The following is a 22,463-nucleotide window of genomic DNA, read 5'->3' as shown; positions in this document are numbered from 1 at the left end:
CAGTGGAGGGAATGAATATTGAAGGTGGTGAATGGGGTGCCAATCAGGTGGGCTGCTTTGTCCTGGATGGCATCCACCTTTGTTGCTGGAACTGCATTCATTCTGGCGAGTGGAAAATATTCCATCATATTTCTGACTTGTGCCTTGTAGATAGTCGACAGGCTTTGGGGAGTCAGGAGGTGAGTTACTCACTGCAGAATTCCCGGCCTCTGACCAGCTCTTGTAGCCACAGTATTTATATGGCTGGTCCAGTTCCGTTTCTAGTCAATGGTAAACCCCCCAGGATTTTGCTAGTGGGGGATTCAGTGAGGATAATGCCATTCAATGTCATGGGGAGATGGTGAGATTCTCTCTTGTTGGAGATGTTCATTGCCTGGCATTTATGTGGCATGAATGTCACTTGCCACTTGTTAGCCCAAGCCTGAATGTTGACCATGATGCAAATGGACACGACTGCTTCAGTACCTGAGTCATTGCAAATGGTGAACAAAGTGCAATCATCAACGAACACCCCCACTTTTGACCTTATGATGGAGGAAAAGTCATTGATGAAGCAGCTGAAGATGGTTGTGCCTAGGACACTTCCCTGAGGAACTCCTGCAGTGATGTCCTGGGACTGAGATGACCAACCTCCAACAGCCACAGCCATCTTCCTTTGTGCTAGGTATGATTCCAACTGGGGGCAAGTTTTCCCCTGATTCCTATTGACTCCAGTTTTGCCAGGGCTCCTTGATGCCACACATAATCAAATGCTACCTTGATGTCAAAGGCAGTCACTCTCACCTCAACTCTGGAATTCAGCTCTTTTGTCCATGTTTGAACCAAGGCCGAAATGAGGTGAGAAGCTGAGTGGCCCTGGTGGAACCCAAATTGAGCAGCAGTGAGCAGGGTACTGATATGTAAGAACTGCTTGGTAGCACTATTGATCATCAATGCTGATGGGGCAGTAATTGGCCAGACTGAATTTCTCCTGCTTTGTGTGCACAGGACATACATGGGCAATTTTCTGCAGCCTCATAGCCTTTGCAGTATCCAGTGCCACCAGCCATTTCTTGATATCACTTGGAGTGAATCAAATTGGCTGAAAACTGACATCTGTGATACTGGGGGCCTCAGGAGAAGGCAGAGATGGATCATATTCCTGGCACTTCTGGCTGAAGATGGTTACAAATGCTTCAGCCTCGTCTTCTGCACTGATGTGCTGGGCTCCCCCATCATTGAGAATGGGGATATTTGTGGAGTCTCGTCCTCCTGTTAATTGTTCAACTGTCCACCACCATTCTGACTGATATGGCAGGACTGTGAAGCTTAGATCTGATGTTCGTTGTGGGATCGTTTAGCTCTATTTACAGCATGCTGCTCTGTTATTTGATGTGCAACCAGTCCTTTGTTGTGGTTTCACCAGGTTGTCACCTCATTTTTAAGTATGCCTAGTGCTGTTCCTGGAATGCCCTCCTACACTCTTTATTGAACGAGGGTTGATGATCTCCTCCCCCCATCAAGCTTGATGGTGCTGGTAGAGAGGGGGATATGCCAAACCATAAGGTTATAGATTGTGGTTGAATACAATTCTCCTACTGATGATGGCCCACAACACCTCATGGATCCCATTTTGAGCTGCTAGATCTGTTTAGCACAGTGGTAGTGCCACACAACATGATGGAGGGTATCCTCAACTTGAAGCTGGACTTTGTCTCCACAAGGACTGTGTGGTGGTCACTCCTACCAATACAGTCATGGACTGATGCGTCTGCAACAGGTAGGTTGGTGAGGACAAGGTCAAGTGGATTTTTCCATCTTGTTGATTCCCTCACCACCTGCTGAGTGTACAGCTATGTTCTTTAGGACTCGGCCAGCTTGGTCAGTAGTGGTGCTACGGAGCCACTCTTTGTTACTGACATTAAAGTTTCCCACCCAGAGTACAACCCTTGCCACCCTTCGTCCAATTGGTGTTTAACATGGAGGTGTTCTGACACAATAGCTGAGGGTAGCAATTGTGTGTGTGGGGAATGCGCGGTAGGTGGTAATCTGTAATCTATAGGAGGTTTCCTTGCCCATGTTTGACCTGATGCCATAAGATTTGATGGGGTCTGGAGTCAATGTTGAGGACTCTCAGGGCAATTCCCTCCTAACTGTATATCATTACGCCACCATCGCTGTTAGGTCTGTCCTGCTAGTGGGAAAGGACATACCCAGGGATGGTGGTGGTGGTGTCTGGGACAGTCTTTCAAAGGAAAGAAAGAAAAATAGGACGAGAGAGAATTAATGACATAAAAGGACCCAAAGAGCTTCATGAGAGCATAATCCAACAAAAGGTGACCCTGAAACAAACAAAGAGGTGTTATGACAGGTGACCAAAAGCTTGGTCAAAGAGGGGATTTTTAAAGCACTTCTCAAAGGGGAAGAGAGAGGGAGTTCCAGAGCTTTGGCTTACATGGTATCCATTTCTGGGCACCATACTTGTTGAAGGATGTAAAGGCACTGGAGAGAGTACAGAGGAGATTCACAAGAACTGCAGCTGTAAGGATAGATTGGAGGGGTTGGGGCTGTTTTCTTTGGAGAAAGGAAGGCTAGGAGGTGACTTGATAGAGGTATTCAAGATCCTGAGGGGTATGGTGAGGGTAAATGGTGAGAAACTGTTCCCACTCAAGACAGCATCAAGAACTAGAGGGCATAGATTAAAAATAATTGCCAAAAGGAGTAAATGTGATGTGAGGAAAACATTTTTCACCCAGAGGGTGGTTGGACTCTGGAACAAACTTCCTGAGAGGTTGGTGGAGGCAGGTTCAATTGAGATATTCAAAAGGGAATTGGATTGTTACCTGGAAAGAGAGAATGTGCAAAGTTGCAGGGATAAGGCAGGGGAATAGGATTAGGTAGAATGCTTTTTCAGAGAGCCAGTGCAGACTCAACAGGCCAAATGGCCTCCTTCTGCACTGTAAAGATTCTGTGATTTCTAAAGACATAGATGCCAATGCTGGGGCAAAGGAAGTGGGGTTGCAAGACAGGCCAGAACTTGGGAGACATAGAGCTCTAAGGGTTGTAGGTTGGAAAAGATTAGAGATGGGGAAGGAAAAGGTCATCGAAGGACTTGAACAAGTCTGGAAACTGGCACTTGGAGCCAATTTAAGTCAATAAGCACAGATGTAATGTATGCATGTGGCTTGAAGCAAGCTAGGATGCAGGTAGCACAGTTTTAGATGAACTTAAATTCACACAGAGTGGAAGATAAAGGCTGACCAGGAAAGCAAGTATGGAGGTATCAGTATGGATGGGTGTTTCAGCTGCAGATGACTTGAGGAGAAAGGTGGTCTTGGTAATGGAGAGGATATTGGGTCGGAAACTCAGCTTAGGCAATTATTATTATACATGATTTCTGCTTTTTTACCAATATGGAAATGCATTTTGCTTGTATTACTTGGTCGTTTATTGATTAAAGCAACAATTTCAGCAGACGTTTTCTGCAACAACAGAGTAACAATCTCAAATGCATTTATTTTGAGAGGACTAGAACATAAAAGCAGGGATGTGCTGCTGAGGCTTTATAAGGCTCTGGTCAGACCACATTTAGAATATTGAGCAATTTTGGGCCCCGTATCTCAGGAAGGATGTGCTGGCCCTGGAGAGAGTCCAGAGAAGGTTCACAAGAATGATCCCAGGAATGAAAGGCTTAACATATGAGGAACGTTTGAGGACTCTGGGTCTATACTCGATGGAGTTTAGAAGGATGAGGGGGGATCTGATTGCAACTTACAGAATACTGAAAGGCCTGGATAGAGTGGATGTGGGGAAGATGTTTCCATTAGTAGGAGAGACTAGGACCCGAGGGCACAGCCTCAGAGTAAAGGGAAGATCTTTTAGAACAGAGATGAGGAGAAACTTCTTTAGCCAGAGAGTGGTGAATCTATGGAATTCATTGCCACAGAAGGCTGTGGAGGCCAGGTCATTGAGTGTATTTAAGACCGAGATAGATAGGTTCTTGATTGGTAAGGGGATCAAAGGTTACTGGGAGAAGGCAGGAGAATGGAGTTGAGAAACTTATCAGCCATGATTGAATGGAGGAGCAGACTCGATGGGCTGAGTGGCCTAATTTCTGCTCCTATATCTTATGGTCTTATGCCTAATTTGCAAGATGCATGTAATGTTATCCATACAAGATAATTTATGAGGTGCCAGAAGGTATATTCATTGTTTTTGTACCTACTTGCACCAATTTGCAGATTCGCCATTAAAACTGTGCTCTCGATAGGGCTAAACAGAACAATCTGGCTCAAAGTTATACCAAACTTCACCATCTTGGAATGCAGTCAACATCAGATACACACAATCAACAGTTACAAGAAAATTGCAGTGAAAATGATGGGTGAGGTGTCCAACTGACAGCAAAAGTGCTGCATAAGCTAAATCCAGTAAAACAGTAATGTGCTACAGCCAGAAAGGACAGGCAGTTGAAAGAGAGCTATTTGTTTCAAGATAACAAATGCAGTGCTTGATTTTTAAGTGGGCACACAGCCATCAACTTGCTGTCATGCAATGGTGCTCAGAGGTCTTATTTATATGTAGCCCAATACTGAATTGCTTCAGAACCTTTATTCTGTCTGATGTAAATGAAAAAGTGGCAGAGTTGTCAATGCTTACACCAATCCATGGACACACCAGCTTCTGCCATGAATAATAGGAAGTGATCTGCTGCCAGTATTATGCATGTGTCTCTGTCAAAAATTAAGTCACAATTTTAAGTTTATCAATGTACATTCCTTTGTTAGAAGGTGCACATATGACATGTGAACAGTTTGGGCATTTAGCCTGTCCCATGCAGTTATGGCGCCTCATGCATCGGGTCAAAATCTTCCGAACCCTTATATTCCAATTAGTTTCCTGGGAGAGGCAAAACAGAATATTCAAATACCCAAGGCCAATTGCAGGGGTGGGAGGAAGGTTGGATGTGAAGGGACCAGACCTGGACACAGTATTCTAAATGGTGTTGCACAAGGGCAAAATGATATGTTTTGTTTTGCAATCTATAAATGCAGCAGAACACTTGATTTGCTTTAGCCAGAGGATCTCCCTGCCTTGGCTGTAAAAATGTAATAAAGTCACATTCATTGAATACAAGATAACTTAAAGACCAGGAACTACAGAATTAAAATTAACATTTTGCACTTACGAAGCGTCCAAACTATCCACCACTGGCATAATATGACTGCACCTACAGGGCACACCACAACAACTTACCAAGGCTGCTTTGGCAACAGTTCCCAAACCTTAGCCTTCCACCATCCAGAATACCATTACCAACAAGTTTCTCAAAGTCACACACCATTCTGATTTGGGCATGCATCACTGTTCATTTACAATTACAGGGTTAAAATCCTAGAACTAACTACCTAGCAGCATGTGGGAGCAGAGTCTGGAGCAGTTCAAAAAAATGGCCCATCACTGCCTTCTCCAAGGGCAGCAAGGGATGAGTAATAAATGCTGACTTTAGTATTGACCCCGACATGCCAAGAATTAATTAATTTTAAAAAATACTGTATTCCAAAAGGCATCACTGATTTGTACATCTGATGACTCTGAATCAACAGTAAAAAGATTATCCATTTACAACTGAAATGAGGTGTCCTTGTCAATTACATCTCAGGAATCAAAATAAGGTCCTACAAGCAATGAGGTAAGAATGAGCCAATTGAAATCTGGTGTCCTGCCGGTACATTACTGGACTGTAATTCTATCTCTGAGTGCAGATGATGAACAAACTTGATTCACAGAATTTTAACAGCACAGAAGGGGAGGCCATTCGGCCCATCGTGTCTGCACTAGCTCTCCAAATGAGCATTATGACCTAGTGCCATTGTCCTGCCTTTTCCCCATAGCCCTGCACATTGTTTCTATTCAAATAATCATCTCATGCCCTCTTGAATGCCTCGATTGAACCAGCCTCCATCATGCTTCCAGGCAGTGCATTCCTGACACGAATCACTCGTTGTGGGAGAAGGTTTTTTCTTGCTTGCAGTTTTGATTATCTGAACCTTGCATTGCAATTTTATAACTCACTGAAAGGATGGTTTAGGAAGAACATTACATCCTCAGGAAATCCCAAAGAGCTTTACAGTCATGGAAATTCTCTGGTCAGCAGATGTAGCAGCCAATTTTCAGATATGGTGAGATGAATAACCAGCTAACCAGTTTTCAGTGATAATGGTTGAGCAATAGTCATTATCTTATCTCCCCCTCTCCTCTTTAAATAGTGCCATGGAATCTTATCTCCCCCTCTCCTCTTTAAACAGTGCCATGGAATCTTATAGATCTGTCCATTAGGGCAGATGGGGCTCTGTTTAAGCTCTCAGCTGAAAAATGGCACTTTTAACAATCCAGCACTTCCTCAGTACTTCACCCAAGAGTTGGCCTAGATTGTCTATCTGCTGCCCTTGTCCTTCTAGATGGTAGCTGTTGAGAGTTTGGAAGGTGCTGTCTAAGGAGCCTTGGTGAGTTCCTGAGCGCATCTTGTAGACAACAAGGGCAGCAGACACTCATGAACACTGCCACCTGAAAGTTCCCCTCCAAGCCATTCACCATCCTGACATGGAAATACATCACCGTTCCTTCACTGTCGCTGGGTCAAAATCCTGGAACTCTCTCCCTAACAGCACTGTGGGTGTACCTACACTGCAGGGACTGAAGCAGTTCAAGGAGGCAGCTCACCACCACCTTCTCAAGGGCAATGAGGAGTGGGCAATAAATGCTGGCACATCCTGTAAATGAATTTAAAAAAGTACTTGATCCCTAAATCTTCTGACTTAGAAGCAAGGTCTAATCACCAAGCCAAGGTGACACTCCAAGTTTAGTGTCTATCTGAAGTGGTTTCTGTTATACATCAATGCTAAACTCAAGTGTAGATCCAGAGTCTGGCCCTAACCTGTCTTTGGACAGATGTGTTTAGAGCCAACATCTTCCTGCTTCAGGAAATCTTGCTCTACTTTGCTTCAGAGGCAAGACAGAACCCAACTCCAGACTTAGGCTGCATTTAGACTATAACAATATTGTTTGTGCATGGCAGTTTCACTTTGCACTGACACTCAAGTGTACTACAAACATTTTGCACCAATAGTACAGCTACACAGGAGATCTTATGTTACAGGAGGTAATGTTCCTGCCTCCAAGCCAGAAGCTCTGGGTTCGAGTCCCAATCTGGGACCTGATGGCCACAGAAGTGCGTACATGGCGTGACCAAACAGGTTGATTATCAATCTGCAAATAGTTCCCACACGCCAATGGCATGCAGTAAGAGCGGAAGCATATCCTGGTCATCCAGAACGTGCAGAAGGCAACCCAAACCACTGCAGCACCTTGACAAACATAACCATGGATCACCACATCAAAGTCCATAGTCACCAATGCCCTCTTAAAACATAAGCTAAAAGCAAAAAACTGCGGATGCTGGAAATCCAAAACAAAAACAAAAATACCTGGAAAAACTCAGCAGGTCTGGCAGCATCTGTGGAGAGGAGCACAGTTAACGTTTCGAGTCCATATGACGCTTCAACAGAAAATAGAAAAGAGGTGAAATATAAGTTGGTTTAAGGAGGGCGGTGGGACAAGAAGAGCTGGATAGAGGGCCAGGTGGAGATAACCAAAAGATGTCACAGACAAAAGGACAAAGAGGTGTTGAAGGTGGTGATATTATCTAAAGGAAGTGCTAATTAAGGGTAGAAAGCAGGACGAGCAAGGTACAGATAGCCCTAGTGGGGATGGGGTGGGGGGAAGGGATTGAAATAGGCTAAAATGCAGAGAAAACAATGGATGGAAATACACTTAAAAATAATGGAAATAGGTGGGAAAAGAAAAATCTATATAAATTATTGGAAAAAATAAAAAGGAGGGGGAAAATCGCAAAGGGGGTGGGGATGGAGGAGAGAGTTCATGATCTAAAGTTGTTGAACTCAATATTCAGTCTGGAAGGCTGTAAAGTGCCTAGTCAGAAGATGAGGTGCTGTTCCTCCAGTTTGCGTTGAGCTTCACTGGAACAATGTAGAAAGCCAAGGATGGACATGTGGGCATGAGAGCAGGGTGGAGTGTTGAAATGGCAAGCAACAGGGGGGTCTGGGTAAAAAAAAAACTGCGGATGCTGGAAATCCAAAACAAAAACAGAATTACCTGGAAAAACTCAGCAGGTCTGGCAGCATCGGCAGAGAAGAAAAGAGTTGACGTTTCGAGTCCTCATGACCCTTCAACAGAACTAGGTGAATCCAAGGAGAGGGGTGAAATATAAGCTAGTTTAAGATGGGGGGGTGGGGGGGTGGTGTGGTTGTAGGAACAAGCAAGCAGTGATAGGAGCAGATAATCAAAAGTGTGATATCTTTTGATTATTCGCTCCTATCACTGCTTGTTTGTTCCTACAACCACACCCCCTCTCCACTTCTCTCCTCCCACCCAACACCCCCTCCCCCCCACTCCCACCTTAAGCCAGCTTATATTTCACCCTTCTCCTTGGATTCACCTAGTTCTGTTGAAGGGTCATGAGGACTCAAAACGTCAACTCTTTTCTTCTCTGCCGATGCTGCCAGACCTGTTGAGTTTTTCCAGGGAGGTCTGGGTAATGCTTGTGGACAGACCAAAGGTGTTCTGCAAAGTGGTCACCCCAGTCTGCGTTTGGTCTCTCCAATGTAGAGGAAACTGCATTGGGAGCAACAAATGCAGTAGACTAAGTTAAGGGAAGTGCAAGTGAAATGCTGCTTCACTTGAAAGGAGTGTTTGGGCCCTTGGACGGTGAGGAGAGGGCAAGTAAAGGGGCAGGTGTTGCATCTTCTGCAGTTGCATGGGAAGGTGCCATGGGAAAGGGTCCCTCTTAAGACATGGTACTCAGAGAGAAAGAGTGCAGCTGCAGTGTAAATGCAAGCAATTGCATCTGGAATTTGCATCAAAGAACACATCTGATATTTTTAATATCAATGCTATTTTGCTGCTGTTGGCATGTTCATTAAAATAATGCCACGTAACTAGGATCTAGATAACAGAATAGTGTATTTTTGTGCTCATTAATATTGTTTTGCACTTAGTTTACTCCCAGATGAATGGCAGAGATTGGATTTCAGCTGACTCATGAATGACTTCAACCCATTTGTCACGGCAAATAAAATCAACAAAACTGTTTCAAATCAATATCAGTGTAAGCAAAATCATTTTTGAGAGTGACATGCCATATTAATATTGGTTTTGTATTTATAACACCAAAAACTGATGGTGGCATTCTCTTTTTTTATAATTTAGAATACCCTGTACAAGAACCTAATTCTTTGTGTATAAAGAATTCAAAATGAAGACTGATTATGGCACTTCAGGCTTGAATTTCTCCTAATATGATTCTTTTTTTTATTTTGATGCATCCTTTCTTTGGTCAGGAAGGTTAGGTAGTCTCAGCAAACTGAACCATTGGGAGGTGAGCAGTCATTGAGGCAGTCTGCATCGGAGTGGCTTTTGAGAGAATACAGAGGCTAGATCTTCGAAAGTGAACATCTGAAATCCCTCATGAGGGAGATGGAATTTTAACGAGATATTGTGACTCACAGAGGTCACTGATATTTGGGTGAGTTGCAGAGGAATCCGTGGGATCTGTCTTGGTTGCATCTACCATTTAATGCGCAGTGTGGTGTGCTTGACCATAGTTTCCCTATTAATTCATGTTTACTTCGTTAATTCTGCATGTTAGAATATAAGATAGATATTGTAGATCGATTTACTTTGCTGACTTTGTATAGTAAAGTTCATTTTGTTTGTTTAAAACCATGGAAGCTTGTGGTTTTATTCTCAGTACCTGGAATTTCAAACATCATTTACTTTAAACAAAAAGTTACTGATCCCCAACTAGATTGTGACACAAATTGGGGGCTCTTGTGGGATTTCAAATCCAGAGACATACAGGTGCTGGAACATGCTGAGATTTGAGCTCATAAGGTTTTCACAGCGAATTTTGCTATACTTATTGAAAAGCAGAATGGCTTTGTCAGTTGCTACGACTTTTGTGGAGAAGGAAGATTTATCCCCGAGTGATTTGCAACAATTAACCAAGGTTCAGTTATTTGTATTAGCAGAGTTGAAGTCAGGGTTAAAAGCAGGAACTAAGAAAGCAGACATAGTTGAGGTAATAGGACAGCATTTGAAATGAGACGAAGGATAAGTTAATCTAGATAGCAATTTAACTGAGTTGGCTAGAATTCAGTTGCAAATGAGGCAGCTTGAGGTAATTAGAGAAAATCAAAAACTTGAACTCGAATAAGGAAATGAAAAAATTTCAACTTCAAAAAGTGAAAAAAAGAAAAATACAATGGCTTGACCATGAACTCCAGAGAGATATGCAATGGATGAAAGAGAAAAGAAGAGAGAAATCAGACAGCACAAACTGGATAAAAAGAACTTAGGTTACAGAGTGAAAGAGAATCTAATAGTTCGTATGCTGAGTCAAGTACCACTCAGAGCTTTCATAAAACAAAAAGTATCTTCCCCTAATCCCTAAATTCACTGAGAATGGAGTTGAGAGTTATTTAAAGCTAAATTGGCCAAAAGACACAAGGACTCTCATTCTGCAGAGTGTTTTGGTTAGGGAGGTTATGGATTTGTATTCTCATCTTTCGTCAGAACATTACGAGACAGCTAAAACTGTGGTACTTATGCTTCAGGGACAAGCTTGAAAGCATTATCAGTTGAAATTTAGGACTTTAAAAAAAAAGACTAAACGAAATGTTGTTATGACCACAGCCGGTGTTAAATGCTGCACCAGCCAAATCCCAGAGGGAAACTTGGCTTACGGGCCACAGGTTTTTTTTGTATTCTAATAACGAGAAGACGGTGTACTAATCTCATCAGTAAGAGGTCCAGTAACACTTTTGTTTTTTTTTAAAAAGTAAAGTTTCTATTAACAAACAAAAAAAACCTAAGCACACAAGATTACAGTTACACAATTAAAGTTAGTCTTACAAAAACATTCCCCCAAAAAGTCTCTACTTGGTCAAACCTACAAGTAACCCCTTTCCTGGCAACACTCCCTTATAAATATTTAAATATGGAATACAGTAATATCACACATGACAGGCTGCTGAAGCTTCAATAAAGGTGTACCACATGATCTTTACCCTCTTCCACTTTGCTATGGAATTCACTTCACAATAAAACTGCTTGCTGCAGCCCAAGACATCTAAAAAGCTCCAGCTTAATGGCGTGACAGCTATCCAGCCCAATGGCAAAAAAACAGCTAACCACAGTAACTCTAATATACCCTTTTTCCCTTTCATCTCAATCCCGTTGTTCTGACACCCCTTTGAAACTCAACCCCTTCCAAATACAAGATCTTTCATGTTTCCATCCTGTCTTTGCTTTTGGGTCAATAAAAGTATAATATCCCCACTACTTGTTTACCTATGAATTCCTGCAAGATTCAAACATTTCTATTGTCGCCTCTAATTCCCTATTGAAATTCAAACAACCTCTCTTAACTTATCTAAAAATGCAAATCTAGATCTAACTTATTTGCTTGTACCTCAAACTTAACTCCTTTAACCTTTTCTTGTTTCCAAACACCCAGACAGCCTGACTCCTGTCAACCTCTTGCCCAGCTTAATTAGATCACACATACACACCAGCCTTCTTTACAGAATATCACAATATTCCCCAAAATATTTTTAAAAACTAACATCCATTCTCACAATGTTCACATAATTTGCTAGGGAGAAAGAAATGTTCTGGGACTGATGGTTTCAGAAACTGAAACTCAAACAGAATTTTGAAAGTGAAAGAGAGCCAATGATAATAAAAGAATTTCGAAACAGCATCCTAATATCTATCAGGACACACCTGGAAGACTGCAAGGTTCCTAATGTAAGGGAAGCAACAGTTCTGGCAGATGGGTATGATATATCACATAGGCAGCTAGGGGGCAGTAGATATTCATTTGTAAACCTACAGGAAAGTTGGAGGAATAGAAAAGAATCTAGCTTTGGGGAGAAGGCAGAAGCTTTTCCAGTCAATAAAAATGATAGCATAGAGGATAAAAGTAATGTAAAGAAACCAGTATGCTTTTATTGCCATAAGACAGGGCATATAAAAACAAATTATTGGAAACAGAACAGTAAACTGGTGACAGTAATAGGGGCACTTAAGGAGCCTTCAAGAAAGGTTGCACCAGAAAAGGAAATAGGTGTTAAATCAGTGACACTGGTGCATGTGACAGGAATTGCCGCAGAGAAAGTGGCACCAGAAAGTGAAGATTTTGAGAAAACCACTGCATCTAATGTTTTTACCTTAGGAATAGAGAGAGATGTAAAGGATTTAAGGGGCTTATATTTGATGGGGAAGTTACTCTATTTTTATTCAAGAGCGAGCCTAGTAAAATGGTCATGCTGAGAGATAATCGTTTGGCTCATAGCTTATTGTTAGCAAAGGATTTAGACCTTCAGAAACTTTGCTAAATCAGAATGTATTAAATCAGAATGTTGATGGGAAGTGTGTGCCTTTCCCATTGCATAAATTTAAATTGTGCTCTGAAGATGGGGCCTTATGTGGCTGGAGCTGTTCCTAAATTACCTATTCAAAATATAGATTTCATATTGGGAAATGCTATTGCGGGAAATGTTGTTTTTGCACAATCTGGGACAGCAAACCACAGCTGAGGAGTGGTTCCTGTGTGTAAAAATGAAACAATCTGATGCAAGAGATACTGATGGAATAATTGTAGTAATAGACAGAACATACAGAAGTGTCTTTAGAATTTCCCAATCAAAATTCGTCACAGGAAGGGGTGAGACCTCAGAATGATCCTGAAGGGTTAATGACAGTTAACACGGAATTAAATGGTCCTGTAAGTGCTGAGACAGCACAAGAACTTCAAAAATGAAAGATTAAATCCCTAATTTGGCAAACTGCAGAGAAAAATCTCTCTTGCTCCCAGCCTCAATTAAGTCAAAAGCCACAAGGATCAGTGAACCTTGTGAGGACGAACTGCTCCATCCAGAGTTCATCAGCCACAAAAATCAGATACATGGTTGAGCTGTCACTCCCTCACAAATAATAGGAGAAACACCAAAGCTGTTGCTTAAATCAGGCCTTAATTTATGCCAGGATTCATCTATTGTAATTGCACTTCAATATTCGAATTGAAATAGCCATTCAAATCAACTACAGTACAACATCATACATCATTTTTCCTGTAGAACATTTACAGATACAGTGCTATCGTATGGAACTCTAACCCATGTATGCAGTCAACTGACTCATATGGATAAGCAGGAGCATTCAACCCATCCTTCCCTAGAAAACATGGTTCCTCCACAGCACCAAGTAACTGTTTCTTGAATTATTTCAGAGTTTCTGCTGTCTGAAGACCAATTCATTATTTATTACTGTCTGCATAAAAAGTGATACCCCAGCAATAGCCCTAAGTTTGCTCATTATACGTATATACTTATCAGGCCTAGAACAGTGGTTGAGGGGGTGGGGGTGAACACAGGCTTGGTGGATTAAGGTAGGGAAGGGAAGTTGCTGAGGCAGCTCATCAGATGGTCTCCACCTCAGTGACAAAGAAGTACAAAGGTTTTCTGCACTTACTGTTGAAGGTGAAGGTGGAGGAGTCAGGGGAGAGGGGTTTAAGAAGGCGTTTTGTAAGAAAGAAGCCAGGGGTATCTTTGTAATTCAGGATGATCCTGGAATAGTGAGCAGCTTTCACAGGTAACAGCAGTGCTTTGTAATGGCTGACAATGGTGCAGAGATGTCATCACCACCTCTTGCCAACAGTTAGCATCATAACCAATTAAATTTCAGGGCAGAGAATGAAACAGCGAATGACATAAGGAAATAGGGGTGGACGAGTCAAATTAGATACAGAAAATGAAATAATGATAGAGAAAAAGATATGAAAGACAGGGAGGATAGGTGAGAAAAAAATTTAAAGATTGAGACATTGCAACGGAACTCCATTTGTAAAGTACTGGACTTTGAGAAATTCATGGCAGAAAATGTACAAAGATTCTTATCCCTATACAATATCCCAAAATTACTTTCTGAAATAAATCTAGTTTGCATCTTTGCGTGTCAAGACAACTCTGCAGACTTCGGGGTGCAGGTGGGGGGTGGCGGTTGCAGGGAAGTGGAGTTGAGATCTCAACCAGATCAGCCATGATCTTATTGAATGGCAGAGCAGGCTCAAAGGGCCGAATGGCCTTCTCCTGCTCCCAAGTCCTACATCCCTATGCATCCTGAAAAATAACACTACCAAGTGGGGTTGATGAAACTGGTACAAAGCTACAGCCAAAACAGACATAAAATAAGTGTTAAAACCTCCAAAAACAATTCACTACCACTCAGCAGCTTCATTTGTTCCCTAATCAGATCTCAAAAGTTGAGTTTCATGTCAGGACCACAAATCATATCATTAACAGGGTCTGAACAACATGAACTACCAACTCTAAGAGGCAGTGGAAAGATTAATTCAAATTCATGGAACAAACCCAGCAGATAGTTTTCACAGAGGGTGACACATGGCACAGTTACAATTCTTTTCAATTTTGTCAAGGCTAACTGCAGAGCAATGTAAATTATCCACAGATTTTTGGAATATTGAATCTCATTATGCAGCTCTTCAGTGCCACAAATTGCTGTTTTTGCAAAGTAATAATGGCTGGCACCATTATTTTATCATTATTTTTGCAGCAAGTTCTGGGCCTGTTACCCAATTCAGAACCATAATGCCACAGAAGCGAATTCTGAAATGCAACATAAGCCACAGAATTCCTTAATGTTAAGTCTTTGATGAAACTAAAAGGTTCAACTGCTTTATTTAAAAAAAAAGTCCTAATCAATAATTTAAACTGCATGGTCCAGAAACAGTTTCACCTTCTCAGATTATGAATGTGACCTCCAGTGGCTGGAAGAGCAGTTCAACTCATTTTTTGCTGCCACAGCAAATAAATGAAGTCAACTGAGCTGTGCTAGTGTCTGCTAATTAATAGTGACATTTTGTGCTGCAGGAATGTATAAAAATCCAAGCTGAGTTATTCAGATTTAAGCTGCATGCACAATATTAAAATTCAGTATTCCCAACAGGAAATCAATCTGCTGAGCACATGATGACATTTTTCATTTTCTCTTCCTATAACAAAGTTAAAAAGACTACAAATCCATTTTAAGATCAAATACTAATGAAATACCTTTTCTAATATAAAAGCTCAACAGCAATGACTGTGTATCAACATTGTACTGAAATCTTACCTTACATTGCCTTACAACACTTTTTTTTTTGAGGAAACATTGTATTACCATATCTTCACCTCAGTGCCCCGCAAAGCAAAACCCACAGATTAGAAAGCGAACAAGAAATCGGCCCTCAAGCTTCCAGCCCAGTGATTACTTACTTCAAACTCTCCCTCCTCCCTCTCTTAAGCATGCTCAACGGTCCATCAAGCACATCACCACAATATTGTGGCTCACATTGGGAAGGTGTAATTATTGATCTTAGTTATTTTAGGTCATTGAGAAAAGCATCAGTTCCTCTTTCTAATATCTCCATCCCTCCAAAATACCATGGTACCAACACCTTGACCAGGATAGACACCAGTTAAATGTATCCATGAAAGGCTAGTCTACCAATCCATGGTGCAGAAGAAATCCCTCAGTGCAGGAATCCATTGAAAGAGCACTGAAGATAATCAACACAGAAGCCACACTTAATTTTTACAGCACTAGCTGCCATAAAGCAAGTTTAAGCGTACAGCACGAATGTTGGTGGATGGCTGGAAGAGCGAACAGGTGGGTAGGTGGACCGGTGGCTAGTCAGGTCTGGGAGATGAGGTGTAGTCGGGTGGTGGTTGGCGGGGGGTGGAATTCAGGTTGGGTCAGGGAGGCAGTCAAGTTGGGGGTCATTGGGGGAACAAATTGCATAGTTACCTAGGAGCTCGACAAGGATTTTTATATTTATGCGTAAAAATGAGTAGGCCATTCGGCCCCTTGAACCTGCTCCGCCATTAAATAAGATCATCACTGATCTGATTGTGGCCTCAGCTCCACATTCCATCTACTGCCCCTCCAAACACCCCAACCCTGGATAATCTTTCACTCCCTTGTTGGTCACAAATCTTTCTACCTCTGCTTTAAAGATATTCATTAACTCTGCTTCCACTGTTCTCTGGGGAAGATAGTTCCAAAGATTCACGACACTCTGAGAAAAAAAATTTCTTCTTATCTCGGTCTCAAATGGTAGACCCCTTATTTTTAAACTGTGCCCCCTAGTTCTAGTCTCTCCCACAAGGGGAAACATTCTTTTAGCATCCACCCTGTCAAGTCCCCTCAGCATCTTATAATTTTCAATAAGATCACCTCTCAATCTTCTAAACTCCAATGGAAACAGGCCTAGCCTGTCCAACCTTTCCTCGTAAGATAACCTTGCAGCCCGCCGTCCCATGTATCAGTCGAGTGACCTTCTCTGAAATGCTTCCAATGCATTTATATCCTTTCTTAAATAAGGAGACCAAAAGGGTACACAGTACTCCTGATGTGGTCTCACCAATGTCCTGTACAATTCGGGTAAAACATTCCTAGTTTTATATTCCTTTGCAATAAACGACAACATGCCATTTGCCTTCCTAATCACTTGCTGTACCTGGCTGCTGACATTTCCTGATTGATGTACCCCTCGTTCAAACAGGAGGGGGTGAGGGTGGCAAGAGCAGGGGAAGAATGTGAGAGACAGAGATTCAGAGAGTGTGTGTCAGCTAGCAGCACCAATGGCTCCATCAATGCTCTGTACTGGTCCTTGCACAACAATCACCAGCAACCAATCAGTGAGACAGAATGGGAGCGAGGGGGGCGGCAGTGAGAGAGAGAGTGAGAGCGAGTCCTTTAAACCTCACTTTCTCATCTCTCTCCCTGTAATAATGGAGTGAAAGGAATCGGCTCAGGGCTCAGGCTATGCTTTGTTCTTTCATGACAGAAAACTGAAAGCAAGATCAGGAAAATAAATAAGGAGGAAGGGAGGGGGAAACTGGATTGGAGAGAGCCTTGTGTAAAAAGGATCAGCTGGTGCCTTCAGTACAGGAACATTTTTCAACGAGACAGTCCAAATCTTAGGATGGCTGAAACCTAATTAATTCACTCCAATTCCAAAGTATGTTCACTGCGATTTCACCCTTTGCGAGAATTCACAGGAAGGTAATCCACATGAACTTTGGGACTTTACAGTATAGCACACCCACGGATTCCCCTTTAACCACATACCTTGTCCCTTGCTCAAAGAACTCCAATAAATTAATCAAACATGATTTCCCTTTTGCAAAACTCTACTGACTCTGCTTTGGGGTTTAAGTGCCGCACTATACCTCCTTAATAATAGGATCCAGCAATTTCCCTGCGACAAATGTTAAGCTAACTGGCCTGTAGCTTCCTGCTTTCTGTCTCCCTCCTGGCTTGAACAGAGGAGTCACATTCGCTATTTTCCAATGGGTTTCCAATGGTTTTCTGATGGGTCCTCTCCAGAATCTAGGGAATTTTGGAAAATTAAAACCAATGCATCTAATATCTCAGCAGGCACTTCTTTTCAAGCCCTCGGATGAAGCCCATCAGGGCCTGAGGACTTGCCAACTTTTAGTTCTAATAAATTTTCTCAGTACCCTTTCCCTGTTGATTGTAATTGTTTCAAGTTCCTCCCTCCCTTACATCTCCTGAGTCACAATTGTTTCTCGGATGTTATTTGCATTCTCTACAGTGAAGACAGATGCAGAATATCTGTTCAATTCATCTGTCATTTTCTTATTTTCCATTATTAATTCGCCAATCTCTCTCTCTAGAGGATCAAGGCTCACTTTACTTACTCTTATCCTTTTTAAATACCTGTTGAAATTCTATCAGTTTCTCTCGTACTTCAATTTCCCCCTCTTTATTAATCGTTTAATCATTTTTTGCTTTATATTCTGCTCAATTATCTGACCTGACACTCATCTTTGTGGAATTATACATCTATCTTTCAATGTAATACTATCTTTAACTTCTTTAGTTAGTCCTGGTAGTATGTCCTTCCCTTAAGAGTCTTTCTTTCTCACTGGAATGTATCTTCTCTGATTATTCTGAAATACCTCCTTAAATGTCTGCCATTACATCCCTATTGATTTATCCTTTAACCTAATTTCCCAGTTCAATTTAGCCAGCTGTCTTCTAACATTCCTTGGGTGACTAACCAGGTAAGTAAGTGAGAAATGTCCAAAGTCTCTGACTCTAACTCAGAGCCAGAGGGTCCCAGGGAGCAGGGGAATTTCTGATCAAAGTTCAAACTTCCCATGCAATTCCCACAGTCAGCACGTCGGGACTTTTGTGGGGTCTCGACACACATCTTGGGTCATATGTCCAGTCCGCAACGATCCGCAGGCTGGAAGATCTGGCCCATGGAGCTAAGCAGTATTTATAAAAATGCGCAAATACACAGTTTGTGGTCCAGTTCAAAACCTTCAGCAACACTGACCATAAATTCTAAGCCAGACAGACCTAAGAAAGAATTCTAAGCTAGCCTTAACATGGAAATACTAACTGCCAATAATTTCAGCATGGTATAGACTCCCAATGCACTTAAAAATCATCAGTCGAGGGAAATATATAATAGAGTTTATTAGCAAGGACAGAGAGGTAAGGAAGGAGATTATGTTATCCATTGAGCATTTCGGCACAGGAAGCCATTTTTCCATGATAAAGCATTCCAAATTCAACTCTATAGAAAGAAATTTCTCCTTAACTCAATCTTCACACTCATTGATAACCTCTCATCATAAACTTCCAAACCAGAGAAAATAGTCTTCATCTATTCACGCTAACAAAATCCTTCACAATTTAAAAGTTATATTGAATATTCTCTTAGATTTCTATGTTTCAGTGAAAATAGACCATGCATTAAATTACATTTAGCTTCTTACAGTGCTGGAAAAGCTAAAAATGTACTTTAAAAAAAGATCCAAAAAACTTAATTAAATGTTAAAACTATTACGCAAGCAGTTCCCCCCTACATAGCCCTGCTCTTCTATCTGAACTTGACATTGGGCATTATGGAAAACATTCCATCTTGGGTATATTGAGAATTTAAAAAGTAAAAAAAAATCCTCTCCCTCCAGTATTTTGTACATCTTAAGTTAAATAAATATTCTGGGTTAATTACATTGTTTGGAATGTAGCTTTTATTGTTGACTGACGCTCTCACTCTAGACAGAGTGGGGGTATTTATGATGAGCTTTAGTGCTGACCTCTGACATAATGACTACAATTAATAAATCAGATCTGCATCTGATGAATAACGTTGACCACAGGAGGCTCAATAATGTGAAAAACATCTGTGGTGCTACATTGACGGATTCATCAAGGGCTGCGAATCCCCAGTAACTGAGGAAAAAGGAACGTTTATTGGAGAGAAAGAATGAATTGAGAAAAACACATGCATCTTAAGCAGATAATGGGAGGTAAAGCAAAAAAAAACCTCTCAATGTAAATAACTGAGTATGATGCTTTGGTGAAGGAAAAAAAGTAAAATCTTAAACACATTCTGTAAAGTTAGCATTATGAATATTCAGTGTTGGACTTGTTGTATTTTTCAGTACCAGTAAAATGTGTAATATTTTACTTCCAGTCAGTCCTGTGACATATTACTTTCATTATGGTAATAGCTGGGTTAATCATTGTCACATTTTGACTACAGGATTGTGGAAAGGGGATCAACAACACTTGTCCCAAACAGACTAATGCCTTTTATTTTTAAATTAGTTTAGTGAATTTCACTAGAAGCGAATAGAATGCTTAGATTTTTATCAAAATTATCTGATGAGAAAATGCAGGTCAGTTTTTGATAAATTCACTTAACATCAATTAAACCAAATGAATGGTTAATAATAAATTAACATTATGACAGATCAGTCAATGTGAAACTAGGGCAGTGTTTGATAAAAACATTTCCCCATGAAATCTTAGACTAATTGAAGAAAAAATACAAATATACCTCTTGGAGGTCTCACCAGTTTTGGCTCCCTATATATGAAGATAAACTGCAGAGTCAAATCAGGAATGACAGGGGCATTGATCTAGGTAGCATTATTGGAATTCTGAAAGTGATCAGCCACCATCTTTACAACAACTCATTTTGCATCACATCAGGGTCAGTTGGGTGGGGAGCAAGTGGCTGCAGAATTAGGTGGGGTCAGATGGATAATTGTGCTGGAGTTGGGTGAATGGAACATAGCAGTGAGAGACATGAGTTACAGTATTTTAAAATTAAAACTTGTTACATTGCAAGAGAATTAAGAGAATACCAGTTTAATAACACAAGTTCAAACTGCTGGAGGGAATGGTTATTTCCCTCAAACTATTCTCAAGTGCTCCAATCTATGTTTTTAAAATTAATATTTACTGTATTTAGGACTTTAGATCCAATTCCAGTGTAAAGAAACATTCTCCTCTCTTCAGAATACAATTGCATCCATTTTCTTCTCTAGAGATCTGCTTATTTCTATTGATTTAGTTCATCCTCAGAGCATCTTTTCAACAGTATATGTATACATCACACCACATCAATAACTTTTAGTTTATTTGCACACACTTCAGAAATAGATCCTCAATTACCTTATGTGTACTTCAAACAAGCTTCGTGACAACAGGTATCCACATCATGTCATGTCATCATAGGTCAATGCTTCTACCTGGTGTACTGTGGAGTAAATTTGGAACAGTGTAAAGCAGTGCAATATTTCAACCAATCATGGGTAGTCTGGCTATGAAGAATTATTGAAATCAAGCTGCTTTATACTGCATTTTTGACATTGGCAGCACCAAAATTGAAAACATCAATACAACAAAGCTCATAAAAAACAATAAAACTGTTAATCTCTTCTCAATTTCAAAACAAGCTCAAAAAAATGTAAGTTTATATATACTTAAATTGAAGTGCCATTGCATCAGTGCAAGAAAATGACCAGTGTAAGGTACAAAAATGCATAATCATGTTGGCATGAATGAGACTTCATAGTGCACTTCACTGACATGTTACATAAAAGCAATCATAAAGTATGATCAGCTCTCCATTACTCCCCAATGTACACAGTGACTGACTTTTATATTAAAAACTGAGCATCTTTGGCCAATACACTTACAGAAAAGGATTTTTTTTTAAAACGTTACTTTCATATTCAGTGGGCTGAAAACAAAAGTTACTCTAAGTTGGAAGTTTAACCAAAGATGAAAGAAGAGTATAAAAGGGTCAATCTGAGGCGTTATAGTAGCTAAAAGCATTGTTTTCTGCAAAATCAAATTCACAGACATTTTCAAAGAAATGTATAATACATCATGTGCAAAAAGCAATTCTGTAACTTGCATTAGCCAAGATGCTCTGGCATTAATCTTTTATCAAGCCTCGAATCAAATTTAAACAAAAGAGGCTCTGTGATAAGTTAGCTAGCCCTTGTATACTGACCTTGTTTTGTATTTTATTCCAACAACTGCCCTAAGACACCCAAGTAATTTCTATGATTCTAAATAACCAGTACTGAACTCTGCCATTCCATTACTCAAAAGGGGTTCTACTGCAATAGTGTTGCTGTGGCCCTTTTTAAAAAGTTGTTCATAAAATGTTGGCATCACAATTGCCCTTGAGACGGTGGTGATGAGCTGCCTTTTTGAACCGCTGCAGACCATGTGGTGTAGGTACACCCACAGTGCTGTTAGGGAGGGAGTTCCAGAATTTTGGCCTAGCGACAGTGAAGGAACAGTAATACATTCCAAGTCAGGATGGTGAGTGGCTCAGAGGCGAACTTCCAGGTGATGGTTACCATGCATCTGCTGCCCTTGTTCTTCTAAATGGTAGTGGTCATGGGTTTGGATGTTGCTGTTTAAGGAGGCTTGGTGAATTCCTACAGTGTATCTTGTAGATGGTGCAGAATGATGCCACTCTGCGTCAGTGGTGAAGGGAGTGAATGTTTGTGTATGGGGTGCCAATCAAACGGGCTTTGTCCTGGGCAGTGTCAAGCTTCTTGAGTGTTGTTGGAGCTGCACTCTTTCAGGCAAGTGGAGAGTATTCCATCACACACCTGACTTGTGCCTTGTAGATGGTGGACAGGCTTTGGGAAGTCAGGAGGTGAGTTACTCACCGCAGGATTCCTAGCCTCTGACCTGTTCTTGTAGCCAAAGTATTCATATGACTAAACAAAAACAAAAACAGAATTACCTGGAAAAACTCAGCAGGTCTGGCAGCATCGGCGGAGAAGAAAAGAGTTGACGTTTCGAGTCCTCATGACCCTTCGACAGAACTTGAGTTCGAGTCCAAGAAAGAGTTGAAATATAAGCTGGTTTAAGGTGTGTGTGTGGGGGGCGGAGAGAGAGGGTCATGAGGACTCGAAACGTCAACTCTTTTCTTCTCCGCCGATGCTGCCAGACCTGCTGAGTTTTTCCAGGTAATTCTGTTTTTG

General features: G+C 41.1%; 1 protein-coding gene across 3 annotated transcripts in view; it reads right to left on the bottom strand.

The window, feature by feature from the left end:
* The window catches only part of LOC121280928 (spermatid perinuclear RNA binding protein), a 182,726-nt gene that overhangs the window by 108,910 nt on the left and 51,353 nt on the right, over positions 1 to 22,463 (bottom strand). For all 3 annotated transcript variants that reach the window (XM_041193356.1, XM_041193359.1, XM_041193358.1), the window contains exon 2: positions 20,626 to 20,710. The gene's annotated coding sequence lies outside the window, so the exon portion shown is untranslated. The remainder of the gene's footprint in view (positions 1 to 20,625; positions 20,711 to 22,463) is intronic.

The sequence above is a fragment of the Carcharodon carcharias genome, chromosome 8 (assembly GCF_017639515.1).
Source record: "Carcharodon carcharias isolate sCarCar2 chromosome 8, sCarCar2.pri, whole genome shotgun sequence".
Lineage (NCBI taxonomy): Eukaryota > Metazoa > Chordata > Chondrichthyes > Lamniformes > Lamnidae > Carcharodon > Carcharodon carcharias.
This window is presented reverse-complemented; position numbering and strand designations above follow the sequence as displayed.